Raw genomic sequence first — 21793 nt, forward strand, 5'->3', positions numbered from 1 at the left:
ACTTGGGGAGCCAATCAAAACGGTCAATCTCGAAAGATGAGCCAAAACTAATTTGTTAGCAATATTCTCTCCTGCTCCAAGTCTCTCTCGCCGCGTCCTCTCGGTCTCCCGGTGCCAGTCAAAGGTTCATTCCGGTGCTGCCGTGGTCATGACCTCGCTCCTCCTCTGGAGCCTCACGCTGAGTTCATCTGTCGTGTCGCTCTGGTCACGACCCGACGCCGAGGAATTGCGCGAGGAGAGCGGGAAGTCGACCAAAATGTCGGCGAGAGCGACGCTTTCTGGATAGGAAATTCTCTTTTCTCTTCTCGGGACTGCGACTGCTTCCTTATAAAGTGTGTGTGTGTGTGTGTGTGTGAGAGACTTTTTCTCAAGACGCATTTTGAAGCTAGTGGGAATTACAATATCATAATACCATAATGGAGAAAACGGCGAGGTGTAAATTTGTGTATGGCGCGACAGACGCAAGCGACCATTGACGTGTATGCACGCCATTCATGGGAGCGCCCAGCTCAACAAACCAAGAATGAAACTTCAAGCTAATGTGCGTCCTCCCTGGCTGCAGCTGCTCTGCTCACACACCCCCTCAAGTGTTGTACACTCAAAACCCAAAAATGTATGAAGCGCTTGACGGTCAAGATTGCAGCGAGGAACGCCCGGTCACTCAGATGAGTGGATTTTTTTTTTGCTTCTGTTTTCGAACGAAAATCGGTACTCGAATACCCCCGACAAAACCCGGAAATAACATAAGTGCGCGGACCGACCAGCTGACCCATGTCGCGCTTTGTTATTGTGTATAGCATTTCTGCATTTTTGTTTTGCTTCAAAGATTTCGTTAACTCGAGTTACGAGTTAATGTTTTTGTTTGCTACTTTTTGTAAAAAATTTGCTTTTTTAACCCCTCATTATTGCTTGTTTAATGTTATTCTGCACTTTTGTTAATACAAAAAAGTTTACAGGGCTGGGGGCCGAGTCGCTACTGATATGGCAATCCACTCCCAGCCTAGCCTACTCTACTACTAAAGCATACATTTTAAGCAAAAAAATATATATAATTATTTCGTTATTTTATTATATAAAGTATTTAAACTATACATGTATTTCTACTATGCAGGTTATGATCATGAAAAGCTAAAAAAAAATGCTTTAAAAAGGCAAATTTTTTAGGCTTGGAACATATTGTTTCTTTTTCCATCCATTGTAATGGGAAACATCGATTCGGTTTTTGAACAAATCACTTCTCGAACCGTTTTCTTGAACGGATTGTGGTCGAGAACTGAGGCAAAACAAGGAGGCAGTCTCGCTACAAATGCTTGGCCACGAGACAACGCTACATCGCCAAGGACCCATCGGACAAAATCCACCCATTTCCATTTTCTTCACCGCTTATCCCCACGAGGGTCACGGGGAGTCAACAGGCAGAAAGCTTGGATAGCATTATTTCTTTTTCCATTGATTGTAATGGGAAATATCGATTCGGTTTTTGAACAAATCAGTTCTCGGACCGGCTTATGGAACGGATTTTGGTCGAGAAGCGAGGTTGCACTGTATCTAGATTTTGTCGCGTTTGTATTTCCTGCACACCAGTTGGCAAAAGTAGTCTGAATCTCTTCATGAACAACGCTGGACTTGAGAAAGTTCTTTTTTTTTTTTTTTACTTTGTATGAAATAAATTCTTGCTTTAATAACCTCTGCACACAAAATAGTTTCTCTTTTTTGTTGTTGCTAATTTTTACGTCTCAATTACATTTGACAAATGATTCTGGCAACGTGAGAGTGCCCTCACGTTCACTGTCTGTCCGCTCAAAGCAGGAAGCGGAATTATACTGATGTCAGGGGGAGCAATTTATAATAATAGGGACATACAGTATGTTCACCATCCGAGCTGCTTATCCTAACAAGGGTCACGGGATTGTAACGGAGAGCGTGAGAGATGATTTGATTTGACAGCGATGGTGTAATGAGAAAAAAGGCAAATGAAGCATGTTTTAAATGATTACTTGAACGTGCCAATCTATTTTAATCTATTGTCACCTTGGGAGAGCAGCGCTCGGTTTTTTTTTTCTTCTTCTTCTTCTTTTTTGGTGGACTAATTGGATTTCAAGATTTTTATTGAAAAAGTCTAATTAGGTATCATCACACGGGGCGACGCGGTGTGAGCCGCACACGCTTCATGAGCGTGTCCGTCCGGGCAGGTAGCTTTCCTTTCGGCGAACACCTCCTCGTCTCTCTCGTGTCGCCACTTTGTGGATTTATTTATTTTTTTTGGGGGGGGTTCCTTCAATTTAGCCCGCCGCTTTGGAAGGATCACAAACCATTTTAAGCCTGGGGGGGTCTCTGTGGTTGGGTGGTCAAGGGTCCTCGCAGGGGTCGCCGGAGGTCAACGTAGACACGGCTGACCTACGATCAGGTTAGAGGCCCTGGAAATCGTCAAATCGTAAACTTTAACGCACGGGGAGCGTTTTTGAGAAGGCAGCAATCGATTTGCGTCATGTTCTCTTGCTTGCTTAGATGCTTTATTACATTACCAGCGACAGACTCGTCAATGTTGCTGTTTCAACTCTTGTACTTAAGTAAAAGACTGGAAAGTATATATTTTTTTTATATATAATGAAAAGTCAAATGTAAAATAAATGGGCGGCACGGAGGATCAGCTAGTAAAGCGTTGGCCTCACAGTTCTGAGGACAGGGGTTCGAATCACGGCCCCGCCTTTCTGGAATTTGCATGTTCTCCCCGTGCTTGCGTGAGTTTTGTCCGTGCACTCCAGTTTTCTCCCATGTCCCAAAAACATGCAACATTAATTGGGCACTCTAAATTGCCCCTAGGTGTGATTGTGAGTGCGGTTGTTTGTCTCGATGTGCCCTGCGATTGGCTGGCAACCAGTGCTGGGTGTCCCCCGCCTCCTGCCCGTTGACAGCTGGGATAGGCTCCAGCACCCCCTGTGACGCCCGTGAGGATAAGCAGCAAAGAAAACAGATGGATGGATGTAAAATGAATAGTTACTGTCAATTATCGTATTTTTAACACCCCTTTTAGGCATAGTAAGAAAAACACACAACAAAATTACACATTGTAAAAAATAATAAAATATTATTAAGTAATATATAAATAAATAATAAATATATAATAATAAAAATAATAAAAACGAAACATATGTATGTGTATATATATATATAATTTACCTGTTTTATGAATTTACCTCGTGTTACTACATTTACAAATGAAAAAGAAACACACCTTTTTGTGTGTGTGTTTTTCTCAAGGGTAAACGGACAACGGACGGCGTCCCATCACGGGTGACCTGCGGCCTATCCCGGCTGGCCACCAGTCAGGTGCAGGGCACATTTCGTCAGCTGTTTACGTCCCGCTCACACTTACAAGCATGTTCGACTCTTCTATTTTCTTCAGAACCTGCAAACGCAACACAGCTAGGTCAGGATTCAAACTCAAGTCCTTTGACTGTGAGGCCGACATGCTAACCACGCGACCTACTGTGCCGCCCAGCCTTATTGTTTCATAATTCACATTTACAGAATAGGCTGCATCTCGACTTTTGTCAGGCAAAGACGTGGAACATAATCATCATGAGTTTGTTCCTTTGTGGGTGTTTGGATGTCAACTAAAATGTGAACGACGCCATTTATCGTCATTGTCATTTTTTTCGGGAGGCGGGGGGGTTATTTTGATGTCAGGCCACGGCTGACGGTACGATTGAAGTTTGAAGTTCGCAAGCCGACGCGCCGTTCCAGTGTTTGCGAGGGGGATCCTTGAGCGTTCCTCCATGAAAGGCGACAATGGGGCGCTGGCGGGCCTGAAGTGGCGAACGTGCGCACGCCGCTCCCCGCAGAACGCCGCTTTAAATGAGATTAGTCTTGACGAGTGAACTTCACATGGTAATAAAAAGCCCTGTTTTTTTTTGTGTGTGTGTGGTTTTTTTTTTTTTTATCTGCAATGCAAACATTCGAGACGCCCACCCGGATGAATACCTAACTCCTGAATTAGCATAAGAATAGCTCAGATGAGTACACTCCAAATGCTTAAACTAACAATGCAGGACACACACACGCTAATGAGTCGTTTCACTGTTTGAGAATCTCGCCCAGTTAGGGTGGCGTCCGCGGCGGCAGCGTCACCGTGACGATGAGCAGGAGGAATGTTGGGAAGCAGACAACACCATTCTGCGGCGTCCTTCCGACACTCCCACAAGTCGACCCGAGGCCCCACTTTGCCCCCCCCCCTTCCTCCCCTCGAATATGCACAAACAAATGTCAGAAAATGTGAAACTCTTCTGTCGCTCTTTCGGAACCATCAACAACTTTCAAAGTGTGGACTTGCACTTCTCTCATCTTCACCTTTTGAACCCGTGAGAGTCATCCGACAAATTGGCTGCCGCCAGGGGTTTTGGGGGACCCCACACGTGACTACCGGACCATCCAATGCCCGACTCTCCCCTTTGCCACCCCACCACTCTCCCATTTGCCCCCCTCGCCCCCGCAGGACCCCAGCGGACCCCGCGGAGCCGCACGATGACCGGAGCTGCGGCGGGGTGCAGAAAGCAGGCCGTTGGTTCCCAGGACCGCGGAGCGCTTGTCATGTAAATGAAGAAGTCACAACCAATTAGAGGAATGGCGGCGCGTCACCTCGTCTTCGCCACGGCGGCTGTGCTGAAGCGGGGTGGGGTGGGGGGGGGGGCGGGGGTCGCGACCGTGGGGGGCTGAGGAAGTAAGGGACGGCGAAAAAACAGAAGACGGGAAAATGGGAGAGGGAGACGCTTGTCTCGTTAGTTCAAATCAGACTCCAGCAGGAAATACATGACGTTTTCTTCTTCTGTGGTGCTTAACTTTGATTTTCCACGCATTCCAACAAGAAAATGCGCTGTTGAAATTGTCGCTGTGGTAGTGAGTTACTTTTTTTTTTATTTAGCTAATGCTGAAATGAACAGTCATTAGGGGCAATTTCTGGATTCTCCTCCAAATAGAATGATATACAGTAGCCTGTGTTTTTTTTCCCCATTAGGTGACAGTAATAGTGAGTCAGTGAAAATACTGTGTGTGTGTGTGTGGAGCGAGGATGAGTGAATGTCTCACAGCAGGTGGTGGGGGCTAATGGAACCCCCCTCTGGCTTATCAAGAGTAGTGGGTGAGGGTGCAAATGCGCGTGCATGCACAACGGGATGCGTGTATTTGGGAGGGGGGGGGGGGGGAGAGAAATGGCCGGCGCGTACGACCGCTCCTAACCCCTGCTTCGGATTTGACAAATGTGTCCGATCGTCGAGGAAAGCGCAGACCGGATGGAGGAGGAACGGCGGGAAAAGAGAACGGAGATTGGAGCCCGAGGCTTCAAGCTCCATCTACGTGCTCGGTGTTCCATCCATCCGTCCATCCATCCAGTCTTTGGGATTTAGCATGAAGGCCCCGCGGCGTCCTATACGGTTTACACAAACGCAGCATGGGCATTTACAGCAAGGAGTGTGTGTGTGTGTGTGTGTGTGTGTGTGTGTGTGTGGTGTGTTGGGGGGGGGGAGTTAATGTGTATGCCTGAATAAAAGCCACTTGTAATGTTCTGCAGTATCCCAAGAGGTCTAGACAGCTCAGCTAAGAGAACGCGGCTTTTAAATCCCGCCCCCACCCGCGCCCGCTCCCTCGTCTGCCAGAAAAGACGAAGCAATACCCCCCCCCTCCATAACGCATACCGCACTGTACTTACAGTGTACTTACAGTATTAACTTTTATTTTCTATTTCGGTGCAAACTAGCTTCGCAACATTTGCAGTATTTCTTTAAAGGCCCCAAGCTATCAAAATCAAAAATTTTCTATATAATATCGTTCAAAAAGAGAGCATGACCTGGTTTAAGTTTGACATCCATGCGGTTTGTTAACTGAATGTAAAATGCAACAAACAGCATGAAAATAGCAAAACCACCTGATCAGATTTCTGCGTGTTTTGGACATAGATACTAAATAATTATTCAAGTACCCGCCCACTTTATGTACCGTATCTCAGAAGAACGGCAACGCAGCGTTTCCGGGATTTTACAAATAAAAAGATCTCCACATATAGATTGTGTTTTCCAACGTCGCTATATTTATAATTTATCATGCGAATGCGGATGAAATTCCAAAAATATGCTCATCACGTGCTGATAAACTTCAACGTTGCGGATGATGAGCGTAAGATCTCTTTTTTTTTTCGGACCACGCTCCCTTTTGTGGATCAACATTCCAATGTGTTGGATTCTGGTTCACAATACATTAAAGCCTCGGTTCTGATCGCTGTTTTCCAACAAATCGGTTTTGCGCGCGGCCCGACCAGCTGACCAACGACGCGTTTTGTTGTGAATTTCCACGCCGCCGAAAAAAACCCGGAAATAACATAATGCGCGCGGCACAAGGAGCTGACCCACCCACGACGCGTTTTGTTATTGTTAATCCGAACGCCCCCCGAAAAAAAACCCGGAAATAGGGCGAAATCAGCGCACTTTTGTTATTCTGTATAAAGCAGCCTCTGTACACAGACGTGTCCCGGTAGAAGAATGTGTTGTTTTTCTTCTTATCGAGAACTACTGTATTAACCCCTAATCATGGCTCCAAAGAAGGCAAGTTGCTTGTTTAAAGTTATTCTGCACCTTTGTGAATAAAAAAAAGTTTACAAGGCTGGGGGCCGAGTTGCTACCGATACAGCAAAGCACTCCCAGCCTAGCATACTCTACTACTAAAGCATACATTTTAAGCAAGAAATAAATATATTTCTTAAATTATTTTATTATATAAAGTATTTAAACTATACATGTATTTGCTATGCAGTTTATTATCAGGAAAAGCTAAAAAAATGCTTTAAAAAGGAAAATTTCTTAGGCTTGGAACATATTGTTTCTTTTTCCATCCATTGTAATGGGAAACATCGATTCGGTTTTTGAACAAATCACTTCTCGAACCGTTTTCTGGAATGGATTGTGGTCGAGATCCGAGGCATCACTGTATTACGAAAACAAGGACGCAGTGTCGCTACAAATGCTTGGCCACTAGACAGCGCTACATCACCAAAGACCCATTGGAGAAAATGTGTTACATATTTAAATATTAAATAACAACAGTCCAATCACAGCAAAGGTTATTCCGTAAATATTAATCAGAAATACAGCCATCTTACTTGCCAGGTATGAAATACCAACGAGAATAGCTTGAAAATGGGAATCCTGGGCATTTTCAAATGATCTCGCAAAGCCGATAAAAGGAGAGCAAAGATAACAACAACAACAAAAAGAAACGATAGCATGGAACCTCGAAAAACGGAGGGACTTAAATACAGTTATGTCTCTCTAGTTCCTTCAAACTAATACATATTCACGCCATATTTTCATGCTTGCAGATAACAAAAAAAAAAAAAAAAGACTGGATAGCGCATAGACATCGAGCGGTATGTCGATTGGTTGAAGTTGGCCACCAACTCGGTACTCCCAAAACATGCGGAGGGCATGGTTTACATCTTGGATTATGGAAGGGGTTTTCTCAAAGTTTGGCATGTAGAATGAAAACTGGTCGTGTGATCTTGGCATTTTTTCAGTTCTGCTAACGTGAAGGATTTTTAATCCGACTTGGTAAGCAAAAGGAAAGACATATAACACTGTAACTACCAAGAAACCTTGGATATTACCTATGGCCCGATTTCCGTGGCATGTTAACTTTTCCCAAAATACGCCGTGAAGCACTATAATCATAACATAGTAAAAAAAAACTAACAATTTTTTCATCATAAAACATTCAATTTTAAGTCAACCATTTGAGATATGTTTTTGGAAATAAGGACTCGCAATGGGAAAATACATGCTAAACGCGTTGTTCATTTGTTGTCTCTGCGACGTCCTATTTCAGACAGAAAATGTAAACTTGATTCCTCGCATTTGAGCATCAAATTCAATTTGCAGGGTTCTGTATTATGACATTCATCAAAAAATTCACATAAAATGTTTTTTCTTGCTTATCCACTGATGAAGTTTAGGAAAATATCTACATTGTTTTTTTCGTGAAAAACTGTCGACCTATGAAGGTGAAGCAGAGAGTGAACAGTGAAGAACAAAAAAAGTAAACAAAACTTTGTCCAAGTGAATTAAGCTCATCTGAAAATAATCTTTAAAAAAGCCTTTACGAACAAAATTTAACAATGTCAAAGTAAATCTTTATAACTTACCTGTGGAATGTTTTCACAGAGCCACGAAACTGGCTATTAACGCGCAGGTCGGAATTGTTGTTTTGGGAGTATCAAGATGGCGGATGGCGACTTCAGTTTTGGTGGCCAATGAGCCACACAGTCTTTTTTTTTTTTTTTTTTTGGATCAGTGGCAGATAATATCACAGTCCTTCCATGCGTGTGTGTGTGCCAAAGGAAGCGGGAACATTCAATATGCGTCCATTTTGGCGCTGAAACATTCACGCAACTCAGCGCGTGTGTAATCTGCTGTCCGGGGGGAGATGAAAATGTTACATTACAAAGTAAATTACATTTAGAAATTGAAAGAAGCTGCTGCATCTCAAATAAAATCAAAATGATATATTGTAAGGAAAGCCATTTTATTCTTATTATTTGAAGGCTCAGGAAGCCACAGAAGCGGTCGCTGGATACATTTCTCCTCTTATGAATTATGAAAACAGTTAGCTCTTTAGTTTATGAATTATTGCTGCCCGTCCTCCCTCCGCAGAATCGTCGCCGGAACAAATGCATTTACGCGCTAGCCAATCACACGATTACCTTTTTATTTGCAAACGCGCCCGTTTTATCCGGCGCGAGCGGGTTGGGGTCGGGCGGCAAAACAAAACAGCTCATTTCAGAAACACGCTTTTCATTAGGAGGAGACAAATGTTTATTTTACCAGCACTTTGTGGGAAGTCATGAATAAATATGCTGTTTGTCTCCGAGGTAAATAAAACAACAATCCAGAAGCGCAACAGACGAGATGGAGAAGCTGCAGAAAATGTTGACTGGCGGGTTTTGGTCCTCGGTGGAGTTCTCGTAATAAAAAAAAAAAAAAATTTAAAAAGTGAGGAGATGTCTTGCGTCTAAAATGGGAAATGAAATTCACAAGTGAGAAGAGACCTCAACGAGGATCGAAACTCTTGGAGAAATGCATGATGGGATGCTGTGGGGAGTGGGGAGGGGGGGGGGACCAAAAAAGCAAAACAAAAACACTGAGGTCATGAATATGGAATTTGCCTTTCTTGACATTTAAATATTCACGAGGTGACGATTAGGATGTCGCAACGAACGGCATTATCAGCCAAAGACGGGAAAACTCGGGCTTGATTGATCTCATCAGGACATCATCAATAATGGATAACTCCAATCACTGGGTGACGGGAGCGCGCACGCAAATACGCAAACACACAAACGCCTTTTACAGCTGAGCATTCTTGTACAATTATGACACAATCTGCAATTTGAACCTGCTTGAAGCGCAACATCGCACTTGATTCACAAAAAGGATCATTCTAATCCATCTATCTGTCCATTTTCTCCGCCGCTTATCCTCACGAGGGACGCGGGAGTGCTGGAGCCTATCCCAGCTGTCAACTGGCAGGAGGCGGGGTTCACCCTGAACTGGTCGCCAGCCAATCGCAGGGCACATCGAGAGAAACAGCCGCTCTCGCGATCACACCTCGGGGCAATTTAGAGCTCAGGTGTCAAACTCAAGGCTTGTGGGCCAGATCCATCTCGCCGCATGATTTTATGTGGCCTGTGAAGGCAAATTATGAGTATTAACTTCCATGATTTTTGCTCAAATCTGTACCAAAATATCAAGTTGTCATGTCATAAATGATAATGTTGAGATATTGCAAGGATTATTGTGTACCCCAGCATCAGTAATACTTAAAAATAAACACATTAACCTTGATTTGTAATTCCAAAACGAGCTCATAAATTTCGCGTGTAAATATGACGAGACGAAAGATTTTCATGGTTTCACAGACGTAACGGCCGTAATTACAATGTGGCCCGCGACAAAAACGAGTTTGACACCCCTGATTTCAAATGTCCAATTCGTGTTTTGGGGATGTGGGAGGAAAACGGAGTGCCCGGAGAAAACCCACGCAGGCACGGGGAGAACATGTAAACTCCACACAGGCGGGTCTGGGATTGAACCCGCGACTTCAGAATTGTGAGGCCAATGCTTTCCAGTTGATCCACCGTGCCGCACAATTAAATACATTCTAGTAGTATTATTTTCATTATTCAGTAACCAGTTTCCTGTGCATCAAAGGTGCGTCGTCACGGTTTCTCTGGTTTGAGCGTTGACATCTAGAACTTGTTTTTCCACAGTTCTCCATTAAAATCATAAATTTTGATAGCTAATTTTATGTAGTCCTGCTAACGAACAGCAAAACACACTGTTTTATCAATGGTTCTCTCAAAATACAAAAAAAAAAATAATTGAGTTTTATTTTATTTTTTGTCACGCGCTGCTTTTGTAGATATACAGTACAGAATTACCTTTTCTGGGCATAGATTAAAAAAAGCGTGTATAGCGGCGCAAAGACTTTGTTAGCGTCTCTCTAGCGCAAGGAGAAGCTGTGCGAAGAAACAAAATGTCACCGGGCCGTCCCCGCTCCCCCTCGCAGCCATCGCCGCACTCGGGGCACGCTTAGCATTTAAAGCCTCCGCCACCCCCGCCCTCCAAAAGGCGTGCTAACATTTAGCGGTGGGGGAAGAGAGGCTACGGACGCGCAGACGCGCCTCCGCCAGGCGGGCGGGCAGCCGGCGGGTTTCCTCGGGCGCTCTCGCGGAGCCGTGGGGAAGTTTTTAATTCCTCCGCCCTTATGCTTCATTTGTCCTCCAGAGCCCCCCGCGCGAGGCTCGCCAGTGACCGCTCGTGTGTTCACTTCGGCTGAATTATTAACGAGAGATCTGGAAAGGGGGGAAGGAGCTGGGAGCAAAGAGGAAGGGGAGGTGAGAGGTGTGGAGAGGTGAGGTGGGGAAGATGACGGGGTGGCGGGGGGGGGGGGGGTCGGAAAAGAAGGTGAGAAGAGCTGAGGGACGGGACCGGAACAAGAAATGGAGGACAAGTGAGAGATGGCAAAGTGGACTGAGAAAAGGTTGCTCCATCTCGTCTTCCACGTTGCAATTAACGAAAAATCTTTTCGAGTCCTCGCAAATCCTGCAAAACACGACAAAAACGGGCGAAGCGTCATTGTCAAGATGCAACCCGACTAAAAGAAGCAAACCAACTCAAGGCCGGTAAATGATTGCGCTTCTGTTTGACCTGCGTGGTTTTGGGACCCCCCCCGCGACTCAAAATGTGCGAAAATACAGGAACAATGTCATCATCATTTTCAGGGTTAGTTTCACCACTAAAATGAAAAAAAAAAAAAAAGTTAAAAGAAATTTTGAAATGAAGTCACTGACCACTCGCCTGATTTTGGTGCAGGCAGCGCGGGTTCAATTCCCACCCAGTGGCGGTCGGCCTTTTGTCCAAAGGTCAGTTCAATGCACATTGCGCCGCCCCTTCTGCTGTGCAAGCCTCGGCCACTTGGGGGGCATTAGAACAAACGAGGATACGTGTAGATGCTCCTCATTCAGTTGCAGTGACATTTTTGAAATGCTTCTTCGTCTGAAACCTTCAAGAGTTACCACACCACGCCCCCAATGATATTTGTTAGCCCGTCTATGTCAGTTTCAATTGTGACGTTTGACAGTAAATATGAGAGAGATAGATAGATAGATAGATAGATAGATAGATAGATAGATAGATAGATAGATAGATAGATAGATAGATAGATAGATAGATAGATAGATAGATAGATAGATAGATAGATAGATAGATAGATAGATAGATAGATAGATAGTGTTAAGATTACTGTACACATGAACAAAAATGATGTGGATGTTAGTTTTTCTTTTTTTAATAAATCCGAGTATTTACTTTTGTGATATTTTACTTATTTGAGCCATCTTCTGTGAAAAAAAAGTCCTGGCTGGGATGCAGGCTAATTTTATTGTTTTTATCATCGTGTATTATTTTCCCGGATGTGTAACTAAAGTTAAAAAAAAAAAAAATCCAAGTTTCCCATCGTCCTTCCTGTGTGCCAATTATAAGAGACGTATAGCCACGTTTGGGTGTACAAAGAGTTGAAAAATGATCCCTCTCAGTCAGCCACTGCTTTTCATTGTATACCATCGTCCTTGCGTATACCATCTCCATTGTTACCGTCGGAGACTGGCACGACCTGATACCGTGTCACACATTCACATGACTGTACTCTGCGACTGTATGTTGAGATAACACAATTGGGTCAGGAAGAGGGGGAAAAAGTGACATCACCCACTGACAGAGAATATAAAACTGAGAATATAAAACACGGGATTTGGATTTCATACAAGTGACATTTAGAGTATTTTGAGCACCATCGCAGCCCTGGTACGTGTTTGGGTGAAATGAAGACCCCCGCATACACATTTTGGATGCGATCGTCAGCCCGGGTGGATTTGTACAAAGGCCAAGAGTGTTCATTCATGAAGGAAGCGAGAAATGTGTGTGTGTTGGGTTGTGGCGTATTAGTCGTGAAATACAGTCATCATTTGGTTCTGGTTCATCCCTCCCCTCCTTCAGCGATGGCAGCCGCAACACCTTTCACAAGTCATCGCCATCACACACACACGCGCACCCTTTGATGAATACATGCTCACGTTTTATGTATACAACGAAAAGACGAGAAAAAAGACCAGAGCGTTGACCAGAATGACAAAGGCAAAAAGGATGTCAAAACAATTGAAGTCCATCCTTTGGCCTTCCTCAGATGACCTTTCACCTTGCCACAAAGTCGAGTCGTGAAAAACGGGAAAAAAAGTTACATGTGAAAGTTTGAAACTATCCATCCATCCATTTTCTTAGCTGCTTATCCTCACACCAGTTAAGGGAAGTCCTGGAGCCTATGCCAGCTGTTAAGGGGCAAGAGGCGGGGTACACCCTGAACTGCTTGCCAGCCAATCGCAGGGCACACGGAGACAATCACACCTACGGGCAATTTAGAGTGTCCAATTAATGTTGCATGTTTTTGTAATCCGGGAGGAAACCGGAGTGCCCGCAGGAAACCCACCCAGGCACGGCGAGAACATGCAAACTCCACACAGACGGGTCCGGGATTGAACCCAGGACCTCAGAACTGTGAGGCCAACGTTTTACCAGCTGATCCACCGTGCCGCCAAATTTGAAACTATTTGTCAAAATTGTCAGTAAATTCTGTAATCTTCCATTACAGTGGATTCAAACAAAATTTCATCCTTGGCCCAAGCCAAGAAAAAAAAACATCACTCAAGCGGGATTTGTGATGAGCTCAAATAACCAAATGTAATGAAAACAAAATTATGAAAATATAATACAAACGCGGCACGGTGGCTCAGCTGGAAAGCGATGTTGTGCGTTGTCTGAAATTCACCGTCTGTCCCACCAGGGAGGGTTACTTCGGGTCAGAACCGAATAGCCAGCCAATCCAGTTACGCTTTCTTAGGGTGTGAGGTCACGTGACTAAGAAAGGGTAGCTGCGATTGGCTGGGTTTTCGGTTCTGACGAAGTAACCCTCCCTGGTGGCACAGACGGCGAGTTTTAGACAGCGAATTGTAGCCGGTTGAATTGCTAACATTGAAAAGTTACACTGAAAAACAACTTTTGAAAATATGATCGCTTTACATTTCAAATTCAAATCCCGGTGGCACACATTTACTTCCATACAAACATGTAGACTGTGCCCCAGTCGTACCCGAAATCAGCCGTTTTAGGCCGTAATCGAACAGAATACATCTGCAAGTCAGATTTTATTTGGCGTGTAGGCATTGTTGTTCCTCAGTCACGCTGATGAAGACCGAGTTAATGTCTTCCTGTTCGATGTCGCTTCTGTTTCAGAGATTGAAGTTTGACGTTGCCTGACATATTCATCACTCACACTCGGCTCATGCAAGCGAACGTTCCCTCTCGCGCACATCACACTCCAGGACGAAGGCTTTTTTTTTTCTTTTTTTTTTTTTCTATTAAATTATAATTAGTGTCTTGACCTTTTTCTAGGCCACTTTGGACAACCATCCGAAACCTTGCCGCGTTGTTGGGCTCTCTCAAGCATGATGGAATTTTTCAAATACAAAAGAAAGAAGCGAAAGAACAGGAGAAGCGCAAAGTGGGAAAATGCAAACCGCAGAAACAGAAAAGCCAGGATGTGATGAATGGAAAGAATGGGATTCGCCATCGATGTAACATAATGAAAAGGAAATATTCATATTAGGGGAAAACAAACTATTGAAAAGCTGCTCATTAAAGCTCATAAATAAATGCAAATCATCTTAATTAGTTGGAGGACCTTGGGTGCCTCTGAGCTTCTTCTCTCTTCTGCTCCTCTGTTGTTTGTTTTCTTGCCGTTTTTGTTGTTGTTGTTGTTGTTGTTGTGTTCCTTTACCCCCTTCTGTCTCCACCCCCAACCCCTTCTGCTTCGGTAGCCGGTAGTCTGCTGCTTCTTTCATCCCCTAAAGTAGACCGGGCTTTCCCCTCTCCAGACGCCCGGCGCCGAAGAGGGTGAGCGCAAGATTTGGGAGGTTTTTACTGCGGCTTCTGCCGCCACTTTTTGGCCCCACCGTCCTGACTGGTGCGGCAGCAAACAAATAACTTTTGGGGAGTGATTCAATGCTACGTTCGAGTTTGGGGATTGGTCCCTGGGGCTTTATTAACGCACACCTTGCTACGCCGACACTTGGGATTGTGAGACGATGTACATTAGACCCTGGTGTTGTCACTGTTCGACTGGTTTATTAGATTAGGGAAACCTAATTGGTCTCTGGTCTATCTGCGGTACCTTTGCCGATCTCTAATGGGGTCTTTTGGCGGGCAGGGATGTCAAGCGGTTCGCGTAATTGGTCCTGAGGTGCCGCACTCACGAGGCGTCTCACATGCTCAATTTCCAATTTACTGGGAGATCGCGCAAGCAATCGCAGCCACGAGGTGGGGCGGATCGCTCAGTGGGGGGAAAGACGCAAAACGTGGCAGAGATGTTTTCGTCACTTGGGAAAGGACAACAAGACAGACTCACCCCCCATTTTAGGCCTTGTTGATGATGAAATCAGCGTCAGCAGACATCAGCCGTCTTTGCAAGGTGCTTCGACGCGACCCTGCGAATCCGCTCGGCTTTCCGTTCACGACCGGGAGTTCTTCGACTTCAAGCTCGCCTGCTCCCGCAGCGGTTGGACCAGCCTTCTGTTTCCGAACTCGATCTCTGCTACTTTGTTTCCCCGGGTCCCTGCGGCGGCTGGGGGTTGTGCTGCGCGGTCAACAAAGATGGGCTTTCCCGGTTTCTGCTCTCCGTGAATCGTGGATTAAGAAAACAATGGCATTGAAGCACGACCTCTGACTAGTCTTTGGATTGAGATGCATCACATCACTTTAGATTCCCAATCTTCAAAGCCTGACCCGCTCACCTGTGACGTTAACTGCTCCGTATGCTGGCTTTGAAGTTAGCAGTCACAAGTGATCAAGTCTTGATTAAAATCCTTTCCAACTATTCCGGTGGTTCAGTCTGCTGCACTTGGGTGTATATCATCACCCTCGCCCTATGTCAAAAATCACTGATTTTAAAAGCTCAATCTTCCCCAAAGTAAGTAGAAGATGCACCCCAAGATTAGTGGACACCTTTTATCGGTTGCCAAAGTCAAATGTTTCACATAAAATAGAACAAAATCAATTGTGATGTTGCGGAGTGGGCCGTGCGCATTGTCTGGTTCTCGGGTCCTGGATTTAGGTCTCGGTCCCCATCCTCCTGTGTGGCGTTCACATGTACTCATCGTGCTTTCGTTCGGTTTCACTGGTTTCCTCCAACATTCCCAGAATATGCTTAAATGAGCTTAATTGAAACTAAAATTGCCCCGAGCTGTGAATGAGAGTGTGTATGATTGCTTGTACGACTGGCTGGCAATCATGAAAAAAAAAAAAAAAGAAAAACGTTCCTGAGTAATGAACTAGTGAGTGCAGGGGTCGGGAACCTATGGGTCGCGAGCCTTACCTGGCTCTTTTGGTGGTTGCATATGGGTCCCGGAGCCCTCATAACGGCAGCCTGTACATGAGATTTCTGTGGTGCTGGCAACGCAAATGACGCAGAGAAGGTTTGTCCTAGTGGGGTCGCCGTAGAATAGTGTAGCAGTCGATGTCCACGGGAACAGAAGGGTCGAACGCCGATCATGTCAGAACGACTAATCATGGAAACTTTTGAGAAAGGTCGCTCAAAGAAAAAAATATGAGGAGTACCGAAGTTTTCAACGATAATGGAGAGGGAGGGTTCTACTGTGTGTCAAAATTCACACATGGGGAGTATTTGTAAAGGAAATAGCATTTTACCATTTGTTACATACATACGCCGCAGCTGTGTAAAAGTCGCAAGTGCCTACATTGAAACCCAGATTCAAACGAGATATTTACAGAGAAAGATGGTACAAGAGAGTTTAACGCTAATGTTAGCGCTGTGCTAATGCTAGCGCCGAGCTAATTCTAACGTTAGCGCCGCACTAATAGGGAGTTTAACACTAGTGCGCAGCGCTAATGCTAACGCCATGCTAATGCCGCGCTAACAGGGCCGGGCTGGTAAAAGTCCCTTCCTTGGCAACAAATATTCCACCGGTCCCACTCTTGCCCTTTCCGCTCGATTGCCCCCTTGCGGCCGTCAGAAAAATGCACAAATTAGCCGCATCCCCGCATAAACCGCAGGGTTGTAAGCGTGTGAAAAAAGTCGCGGCTTATCGGCCGGAAATTACGGTACGTTCACGATTAACGGATGGACGTCTCAACGCCTGCGTGAAGCTTAATCTATTATCTACCCTAACTCATTAATGGTAAGAAGTACTTTTATTGGTGAGCAACATCATAACAATGTTATTTAAAAGAATTCAGAGACTTATTGTATTCTAAAAGTGTCGGTCTTAAATAAATGTGCAAATACACATGTACTTAGTTTTTCAAGCACTGTATGGCTCTTTTGAAATTACATTTTAAAAATTTGGCTCTCTCGGTCGAAATGGTTCCCGACCCGTGAGTTTGTGAAAGTATTGTCGGACTGAGTGTTTTGAGGCCAGGTTTGGGTGAGTTCTTGGATGGCGAGCGGGAGATCGACGCAAGTCAACGTGTTATGCAACCGAAAAGTCAGCGCGTGACCCCCGGTGTCGCTTACGCTGACCTACATGTTGCATCCGGGCCGCTGACACACATCGCCTCAGTGACACAGATATCAGTTTTCCACACGCTGAAGACGACTGCAGGTGTTCAGCGCAGTCGTAGTTAACGTCGCCGTCACGTAGGTGACGGTACAGATCGAGTCCCAAGTTGCCTTTGGAGTTTATGGAATGAATCGATGGCTATTTTGAGTCATGATGCTCGTCACAGAGACGCCTTTTTTTTTTATTCCACGCTATGATTATTTCACTGGTACAAAACACTCAGAGGGGGTCTAATGAGATTAAATGACCAATAACTCAAATATATTAACAGTGCTCCTTGGTTACAGCCCATATAGAAAGAGCATCGTCCTCTCTACTGGTGCCACGTTGTTATCAATTATTCAATATTTGTCTGAATAAATGAACATGAAAAATAATCTCAGAATGCTGCACAGGCCTGTAGTTAATTGGAATTAAAGGAAAAAGTTTGAGGCTCCATTTTTTTGTTGTTGTTGTTGTGCTTCTTTTTCTCTCGCACTCTTGCCTTTTATACTTTCTTGCATTGTACCATTGGACTTTTTCCTCTTTCATGTCAGTTCATTACATTTAATTTATTAATGTCCAATATTTAATGTGCCAAAAATGTCAGATTCAAACAGATGAAAATGGGGCATTTTCTCCTGATACGGGGGATGCTCAAGCTGTTTGCTGCCTCTTGTTGTGACTCTGGGGGCCCGATGGGGGGTGGGGCGGGGGGGAGAAGGGGAGCGAGAGAGCGGCGGAGGGAGGGACAAGCGCGGGGAGGACTGAACTCTTCAGTCAGACCTGAAGTTTCGCTTTAACCGAGCATCGCGCTCCCAAACCACAATGCTTGTCGGTGCCAAAAGGCACAACTTTACACAAACTAACCTCAAAACAAAGCCGCAGTTGGCGGGAGAGACGCAAACAAACCTCGCAACCTTTCTGTAACTCCCCCCCAAAAAACAGCAACAACTTTCCCCCTCGTTCAACTCGGAACGACTCCACTTGTCAGCCAGCGGTTCAACTCTTGTGTCGCGCAGGAATCTATATTTTATAGACAAAGGGATGCCACTTTAAATAGGAAATTATTTGTTTGATACGAGAAACGCAAGCAGACGACGAAGCCAAACAGTGCAGTGGCGAGTATTGATCGGCGAGGAGCGTGTCCTTGAGGTCTGCCCCACGGTCACGCCGTGATCGATGGGCTCATTGATTCACTGGGATGACGCACGCGGAGCACGGAAGCCGATTTGGAGTGCGCGAATGAGTGATCGAGAGTGAGTGACGTGTCCAGCGACTGACGGGGGTGAGCAATCAAATCAGTATTTTTTTTAAATCCATCCATCCATTTTCTACCGCTTCTCCGGGTCGGGTCTCAGGGGAAGGAGCTTCAGCAGGGACACACAAACACTTTCCCCAGCCACTTCTTCCAGCTCTTCCGGAGGGATTCTGAGGCGTTCCCAGGCCAACCGAGAGACATAGTCTCTCCGGCGTGTCCTGGGTCATCCCCGGGGTGTCTTTCCGGTGGGACACACCTGGAACACCTCTCCAGGGAGGCGTCCGGGAGGCCTTCGGATCAGATGCCCCAGCCACTTCTTCCAGCTCTTCCAGATGGATCCCGAGAAGTTCCCAGGCCAACCGAGAGACATAGTCTCTCCAGCGTGTCCTGGGTCGTCCCCGGGGTCTCTTTCCGGTGGGACGTGCCCTGAACACCTCTCCAGGGAGGCGTCTGGGAGGCATCCGGCTCAGATGCCCCAGCCACCTCATCTGGCTCCTCTCAATGCGGAGGAGCAGCGGCTCAACACCGAGTCCCTCCCAGGTGACCCAGCTTCTCACCCTATCTCTCTGTGAGAGGGGTCGTAAGGGTCGGGTGCATTGTGAGCTGGGCAGTGGCCAAAGGTGGGGACCTTGGTGATCCGATCCCCGGCTACAGAAACTGGCTCTGGGGGAATTTTTTTCCAAAAATTCCATTTGATTAGGAAAAAATATCAATCACCACAAGGCAGTATGCACAGTAGCTAAATTTCATCGGTTGTCCTGAAGTGAATATCATTAAAACAAATGGAGTGGTTTTCAAACATCTTGGTTTTCATACAAATCAGTTTTTGAACGAAAATCGGTATTTGAACACCCCGACCAGCTGACCCACGACGGTTAGTTATTGTGCTTTCGAAAGCTCCCCAGAAAAAAAACCAAAACGACGTAACGTGCGCGACGCAACCAGTTGACCCACACACCTGTCCTGGTAGTGACTGTTTTTTCCTCAAATTGAGCAACATTAACCCCGATCATGGCTCCAAAGAAGGCAAGTGGAACTGCTGGTGCTGAAAAAACGAAAGTGGCGCGTAAAACTGTCGACTTCAAGAAGGATTTGATAGCCGAGCACGAATCTGGTGAGCGTGTTTCTGAGTTGTCGAAGGAGTGAGGCATGACGAAATCGACAATAAGCACCGGGAGAGGAGAGGCCACAGATCTTGGAGGAAGTCGAAAACTTGCTTCTTATTTTCGTGAACGAGCAGCAGTTAGCTGGGGATAGTGTTGGCGAGGAAGGAAAGAGATGTCGTCTGATGAGGCTGAAAGCAAGAAGGATGTCTCAAGTGCCGATATTAAAGCTACGCGCGCTAAATGGAACGACATCCATAATTTTGTAGAACCTGAATAAAGCTGAATGTGGCAGAGCACTGCAAAATTTTAATGATGATATGAGCCACTTCAGAAAAGTGCTTAAAAGATGGCAGAAACAAACAGATTCGTTCTTTGTGAAAAAGGGGCGAGTCACACCCACCGAAGACATTTGAAACTGTTGCTTTGCATTGCTTTTTTTCTTTTGTTTCATTAACCCTACCTCTAGTTGCAAGGTTTTTTTGGGTTTTTTTTTTTTACATTACGCACTTTTTGTGCAAATAAAAAACAATTTGTCCCCCCCACCCCTCATTATTGCTTGTTTAAAGTTATTCTGTACTTTTGTGAAGAAAAAAGGTTTACAAAGCTGGGGGCCAAATCGCTACAGATTCGGCAATGCACTCCCAGCTTAGCATACTCTACTAGGCTAAAGCATACATTTTAAGCAAAAAATAAATGTTTCTTAAATGATTTAATTTTATAAAGTATTTAAACTATACATGTATTACGACTACACTTTTTTTAATCAGTAAAAGCTAAAAAAAATCGTTTGAAAAACTAAATTTTAGGCTTGGAACGCATTATTTCATTTTCCATTCATTGTAATAGGAAAACGTGCTTCGGTTTTCGAACATTTTGGTTTTCAACCAGCCTTCTGGAACAGATTGTGTTCGAGAACCAAGGCACCACTTTATAGGGGTGAGACACCGTGACAAATAGATGGAACATTATGAAAGTTTTATGAAAAGAAATGTTACATAAAAGTGTCACGGACAGCCGCCTCACAGTTCAGAGGACCGGGGTTCAAATCCCGGCCCCACTCAGCTTTCCTCTCGCATCCCAAAAACATGCGTTGTAGGTTAGTCAAGGCTCAAAATTGCCCGTATGTGTGAATGTGAGTGCGACTGGTTGCTTTGGTCTGTGTGCCCGCCTTGGGATTGGCCGGCGACCGGTTGAGGGCGCACCCCGCTTCCCGCCAGGAGATATCTCGAATAGGTTCTGGCACGTCCGCGACCCGCTGATAGGGAAAAAGGTTGGATGGATATTACATAAAGATGAGTCAGAGAGTGAGCAAGGAGTGAATTAGGGGCGTACAAGTGACAGAAATTCCAACCGGGTGACTAAGCCTGAAGGAGAGAGCCCACGACGGAATGAATATGAATGAGTGACTGAACTCAAAGAGCAAATGAATGAATGAGGGTGTGAGCTTGTGAATGACCAGGAGAGAAGTCGTCCAAAAATTAGACCGTGGACGAGTGACGGTCAAAGTGGGATTGACCAAGTGAGTCGGTGAGTGTATTGTCGGGAACAATCATATTGATTTTGACTGATTTACTAAAGGGGGGGGGGGGGTGCAATGGATGCACACGAGCACGAGCGCACACAAACATACAACAGTAGATACAAATTTAGCGTTGCTATAGTAACCACAGGGGAGCACAAAGTGTTCAAGAAGCGCTTTCTTGAAGCATTTGCCAATTTGGTTAATTATGTCTTTGTGCCGATGAATAGGCCCCTCGCCTTTTTCCCTGCCGTCCCGACTCGGGCCCGAGCGAGGCCAGCTGACACACACACACACATGCACCCGCACAAACACACAGTTTAGGTTGGAGGGAGGGTGGGGTGGGGGGCTGGTTCCTGGATAACTGCAAGTCGGAAGATAGAAGATAATGAGCCAGTGGCTGTCAGGAATGGTTAGGCGTCTGCGCATGGATGGGCGGGGCGAGCGGAGGGGGTGGCGGCCTTCACACATCGACACACACAATCGCACTCATGGACAAATCCACGTGGAAAGAAATGATGCGGCCCAGCCCGATCTGCCCAATCGTTTCGCAGCCACTGTGACGTATTCGCGTCCTCGTCACAGGCCCTCAAGCCAATTGAACTATTTGACGACGACGAGACTGAAATTGCAAAAAACGTGAAACGCTCGTCACGCGCAACCTGCGTGTTTGTTGTAATTGAATTCTTCGGCGTGTGTTG

The 21793-nt window shown here is 45.5% G+C and overlaps 1 protein-coding gene across 1 annotated transcript in view; it reads right to left on the bottom strand.

Moving 5' to 3' along the window:
- Window positions 1-8779: 8779 nt before the first annotated feature.
- mfsd3 (major facilitator superfamily domain containing 3) overlaps window positions 8780-21793 on the bottom strand; it is a 54947-nt gene continuing 41933 nt past the window's right edge. Inside the window, exon 7 of the transcript XR_009794723.1 lies at window positions 8780-9131. The gene's annotated coding sequence lies outside the window, so the exon portion shown is untranslated. The remainder of the gene's footprint in view (window positions 9132-21793) is intronic.

The sequence above is a fragment of the Syngnathoides biaculeatus genome, chromosome 4 (genome assembly GCF_019802595.1).
Source record: "Syngnathoides biaculeatus isolate LvHL_M chromosome 4, ASM1980259v1, whole genome shotgun sequence".
NCBI classification, from domain to species: domain Eukaryota; kingdom Metazoa; phylum Chordata; class Actinopteri; order Syngnathiformes; family Syngnathidae; genus Syngnathoides; species Syngnathoides biaculeatus.